This window comes from Apodemus sylvaticus, chromosome 1, assembly GCF_947179515.1.
Source record: "Apodemus sylvaticus chromosome 1, mApoSyl1.1, whole genome shotgun sequence".
Lineage (NCBI taxonomy): Eukaryota > Metazoa > Chordata > Mammalia > Rodentia > Muridae > Apodemus > Apodemus sylvaticus.
Window position 1 is genome coordinate 120,374,598 of NC_067472.1, and position 6,214 is coordinate 120,380,811.

The window sequence follows — 6,214 nt, forward strand, 5'->3', positions numbered from 1 at the left end:
GTAGATAGATATTGTTTGAAATTGGATCTGTCTTAATGTGTCTTTTCCCCATCTGTGCTGATTGAGAGTTTTGCTGAGTAGAGTAGCCTAGTTTAGCATCAGTGGTTTTTTAGAAGTTACAAGAAATCTCAGTAGTCCCTTCTAGCTTGGAAAGTCTCTACTGAAAAATCAGGTGAAATTCTGACATGTTTGTCTTTGTATGCTACCTGCCTATTTCCATGGCCACTTTTAATATTCTTTATTTGTTCTGTATGTTAGGTGTTCTCATTAATATATGGCATGAGAATTTTCTTTTCTGGTCCATAATACTTGTTAGCTTTTTGCATGTTTATAGGCATCTTTTTCTTTACATCGGTAAAGATTTCTTTCAGGATTATGTTGAAAACATTTTCTGGGTCTTCACGTTGGGAAATTCACATTCTTCTCTTCCTATTATTCTTATGTTAGTTCTTTCCATGGCTTCACAAACTTTCTAGATATTTTTTGTTCAGAAATTTTTAGATTTAACATTTCCATAGACTGATGTTTTATTTTTTTTTTTCTATTGTATTTTCAGTGCCTGGGAATCTTATCTGCTGTATTGTTTTAGTAATGATTACATCTTATGTTCCTCTTTTTACTAGGCTTTCCCTCTTCAGGTTTCACAAAGTTTGTGTTTTCTTTATTGCAGTTTTTCTTTTTCAGGTTTTGCATAGTTCTATTTATTTCCTTTACCTGTTTAAATGTATTTTCCTGTGTAACTTTAAGGGGTATATTCATTTACTCTTTAAAGAATTCTATCATTTCTATATGATTACAATCAAGGTTTTTTTTCTTGTGCTTCAGTTTTATTAGGATATCTAAGGTTTGGGAATACAATATCTGTGCTCTAAAGGTGGCACTTTGCCTTTGATTTAGTTAAGTGTGCTTTATTGAGGGCCTTTAGCCATCTTGATGGCTTTAGTCCCTGGATGTTCCAGTTTTAATAGGTATTGGAAGGGTAGTTAGCATCAGTTTTCCTTCTTTGGCAGTCCTATGATGGATACTCTTAGGCTCTATGTTTGCTGAGGATCAGATCTAAATGTTTCATGGTCCACAGGTATTGATCAGGATCTATTTGTCAGATGATTGTGGATAGAGACATGCCGTGAGCATGAAGTTCTACCTATTCAAGCAAGCTAGTCAGCAATGCTTGGCATTCCCCCAGAGGACTCAGCAAATAGGGAAGATCAGTTGGATTAGAGAAGTTCCTACATATTGTTCAGGATCCATTGTACTTTTGAAAGTGGGCAGAGCAATGAGGGAGCTGGAAGATTGGAGCTCGAGCAGGCTTAGCAGACTACTCAGGAGGGGTGGGCATGAAGCTTTCCATGCTTAATGTATATTAATTGATGCATGAAAGTTAAAGTTTTTCTTCTTTTGTTTGGTTCCTTGTGAGTTTAATATCATGCACACCAGACACATGCATTTCCCCAATCACTCATTTTTACCCTGTACATTTGCAACCTCCCTCCAGAAATATAACACAAACAAATAAAGAACTTTAACAGCAATAACACGAATAAAAGCATAAAAATCATCACATCATGAAAGGTATAGTATATCATGTTTCTCAAAGGATATCCATATGTCCACACATCTTCACTTGCAAATGTTTATTAAAAGTGCTATCAGTCTGGTACTAGATTTCTGGCATTTGTGACACCATCAAAATGTATTCTACATAGGTGGTTTGTCTGCCAGCTCGCCGGGCTCAGGGCCTGTGTCCTGCCCAGGGAGCTGCAGAAGGAGAGAAGCCCCGCAGCCATATTTGCTGCCTGCCAGGACAGAAAAGAATCATTAGGTACTGTATCATCCTGAGTCTTAGATCACTGGTGGTGCAAATCGCCAGGGGTCTGCCTGCACTCAGCAACTGAGCATATAGGCAGGTTTGTCTGCCAGCCCGCTGGGTGCAGTACCTGTGTCCTGCTCAGAGAGCTGAGGAAGGAGAGAAGCCATGCGGCCATACATACTGCCTGCCAGGACAGAAAAGGGTCACTAGGTACTATATCATCCTGAGCTTTAGATCGTTGGTTTTGCAAACCGCCAGGGGTCTGCCTGCACTCCGGAACTGAGCACATAGGCGGTTCATCTGCAAGCCAGTCCATCGCGGGACCTGTGTCCTATGTGAGAATCAACAGAGGGAGTGACCCCCACCACAACATCTTCCCTCCATAATAAAGCAGACAGAACACCTGGTTGACATTGAAAAGCTAAGTATAACATTGCTTGAGGCAAGACTGAGAAGGGCTCCAAAGGCACAAAAGAGGAAGGCAGCATATCAGTAATCTGTGCCAGAGGAAACCCAGTCATCCAATGTTGCAGAGATAACCTTAAAGATCCACAGTAGGTTGAAGCACCAGCCAGTGACAATAAGAACATCTAACACTTGGGAGAACTAGATGGCTAAAGGCGAATGTAGGAACGTTACTAACAGAAACCAAGGCATTATGGCAGCATCTGAACCCAATTCTCCAACAATAGCAAGTCCTGGATACCCCAACACACCAGAAAAACAAGATTTGGATTTAAAATCACTGGTCATGATGCTGGTACAGGAACACATGCAGGACATACTTAAAGAAATTCAGGAGAAAATGGATCAAAAATTAGAAGCTCTTACAAGGGAAACACAAAAATCATTGAAAGAAATTCAGGAGAATACAAAAGCCAATAAGGAGGAAACGCAAAAATCACTTAAAGAAATACAGGAGAACTTTGATCAACAGGCAGAAGTCATGAAAGAGGAAACACAAAAATCTCTTAAAGAATTACAGGAAAACACAAACAAGCAAATGACAGAACTGAAAAAAAACTTCCAGGATCTAAAAAACAGAAGTAGAAACAACTAAGAAAGCACAAAGGGAGACAACTTTGGAGATAGAAAACCTTGGGAAGAAATCAGGGACAATAGACGCAAATATCAACAACAGAATACAAGAGATAGAAGAAAGAATCTCACATGCTGAAGATACCATAGAAACCATGGACTCAACAGTTAAAGAAAATGCAAAATGCAAAAAGTTTATAACCCAAAACATCCAGGAAATCCATGACACAATGAGAAGACCAAATCTAAGGATTATAGGCATTGATGAGAGTGAAGATTTACAACATAAAGGGCCAGCAAATATCTTCAACAAAATTATAGAAAAAAATTTCCTAACCTAAAGAGAGAGATGCCCATGAATATACAAGAAGCCTACAGAACTCCAAACAGGATGGACCAGAACAGAAAGACCTCCTGTCACATAATAATCAAAACTCCAAATGTACTAAACAAAGAAAGAATACTTAGGGCAGTAAAAGAAAAAGAGAAAGTAATATATAAAGGAAGACCTATCAGAATTACACCAGACTTCTCACCAGAGACCATGAAAGCTAGAAGATCCTGGGCAGAGCTCATGCAGACTCTAAGAGAACACAAATGCAAGCCAAGACTACAATACCCAGTGAAACTCTCAATTACTATAGATGGAGAAACCAAGATATTCCATGACAAAACCAAATTTATATAATATCTTTCTATAAACCCAGCCGTACAAAGGATAATAGGGGGAAAACACCATTACAATGAGGGATACTATACCCTGGAAAAGCAGGATATTAAGCTTTTTTCATCAAACCCAAAGAAGATAACCACACAAGTATACAATTAAAATAAAAAAATGATAGGAAGCAATAACTACTACTCCTTGATATCTCTTAATATCAATGGACTCAATTCCCCCATAAAAAGACATAGACTAACAGACTGGTTACATAAACAGGACCCTACATTTTGCTGCATACAGGAAACACACCTCAGTGTCAAAGACAAAAACTACCTTAGAGTAAAAGGCTGGATGACAATTCTACAAGCAAACAGTCCCAGGAAGCAAGCCGGAGTTGCCATTCTACTTCCAGATAAAATTGCTTTTCAACCTAATGTCCTCAAAAGAGACATGGAAGGTCACTACTTGCTGGTCAAAGGAAAAATCCAACAAGAACTTTCAATCCTGAACATCTATGCCCCAAATACAAGGGCACCCTCAATCATAAAAGAAACTTTACTAAAGCTCAAAGTACACATTGCACCTATCACAATAATTGTGGGTGACTTCAACACTCCTCTCTCACCAATCGACCAATCAGGAAAACAGATACCAAACAGGGAGACAGCGAAACTAATTGAAGCATAGGAGCAATTGGAGTTAACAGATATATATAAAACTTTCCATCCCAAAGCAAAAGAATATACCTTTTTCTCAGCACCTCATGGTACCTTCTTGACAATAGATCATATAGTTGGTCACAAGACAGACCTCAAAAAATATAAGAAGATTGAAATAATCCCAGGCCTCTCTTCAGATCACTATGGAGTAAAAGAGGTCTTTAATAACAGTAAAAATGACAGAAAGCCCACATACACATGGAAACTGAACAATACTCTACTCAATGATACCTTGGTCAAGGAAGAAATAAAGAAAGAAATCAAAGATTTCTTAGAATTTAATGAAAATGAAGGGACAACATACACAAATCTTTGAGACACAATGAGAGCAGTGCTAAGATGAAAACTCATAGCTTTGAGTGCCTCCAAAAAGAAATTAGAGAGAGCATACACTAGAAGATTAACTGAACAACTGAAAGCCCTGAAACAAGAAGAAGCTAATTCACCCAGGAGGAGAAGAAGATGGGAAATTATCAAACTCAGGGCTGAAATCAATCAAGTAGAAACCAAGAGAACCATACAAAGAATCAAGAAAACCAAAAGCTGGTTCTTTGAAAAAAATCAACAAGATAGATAAACCCTTAGCCAGACTAACCAAAGGGCACAGAGAAAGTATCCAAATTAACAAAATTAGAAATGAAAACAGAGATATTACAACAGAAAGTGAGGAAATTAAAAAAAAAATCATCAGATCCTACTACAAAAACCTGTACTCAACACAACTGGAGAATCTGGAGGAAATGGACATTTTCTTAGACAGATACCAATTACCAAAATTAAACCAGGATCAAATAGACCATCTAAAGAGACCCATGACCCCTAAAGAAATAGAAGGGGTCATACAAAGTCTTCCAACCAAAAAAGCACAGGACCAGATGGTTTCAGTGCAGAATTATATCAGACCTTCAAAGAATAATTAACACCAATACTCTTTAAACTTTTCCACCAAATAGAAACAGAAGGAACACTACCTAACTCCTTCTTCAAAGCCACTATTACGCTGATACCAAAACCACACAAAGATCCAACAAAGAAAGAGAATTTCAGGCCAATTTCCCTTATGAATATCGATGCAAAAATACTAAATACAATCCTTGCCCACCTAATCCAAGAACACATCAAACGATCATCCACCATGATCAAGTAGGCTTCATCCCAGGGATGCAGGGTTGGTTCAATATACGGAAATCCATAAATGCTATCCAGTACATAAACAAACGTAAAGAAAAAAACCACATGATCATTAGATGCTGAAAAGCATTTGACAAAATTCAGCATCCTTTCATGCTAAAAGTCTTGGAAAGGACAGGAATTCAAGGCCCATATCTAAACATAGTAAAAGCAATATACAGCAAACCGGTAGCAAACATCAAACTAAATGGAGAGAAACTTGAAGCAATCCCACTAAAATCAGGGACTAGACATGGCTGCCTCCTCTCTCCATATCTTTTCAAGATAGTTCTTGAAGTCCTAGCTAGAGCAATTAGACAACAGAAGGAAGTCAAAGGGATACAAATTGGAAAGGAAGAAGTCAAACTATCACTATTTGCAGATGATATGATTGTATATTTAAGTGACCCTAAAAACTCTACTAGAGAACTCCCACAGCTGATAAAAAACTTCAGCAAAGTTGCTGGCTACAAAATCAACTCAAGGAAATCAGTAGCCTTTATATATTCAAAGGACAAGCAGACTGAGAAAGGAATTGGGGAAATGACTCCCTTCAAAATAGCTACAAACAGCATAAAGTATCTTGGGGTGAATCTAACCAAATAAGTGAAAGACCTATAGGACAAGAACTTCAGATCTCTAAAGAAGGAAATCTAAGAAGATCTCAGAAAATGGAAAAATCTTCCATGCTCATAGATTGGCAGGGTTAATACAGTTCAAATGGCCATCTTGCCAAAGGCAATCCACAGATTCAGTGCTATCCCCATAAAAATCCCAACCCAGTTCTTCAAGAGCTAGAAAGAGCAATTCTCA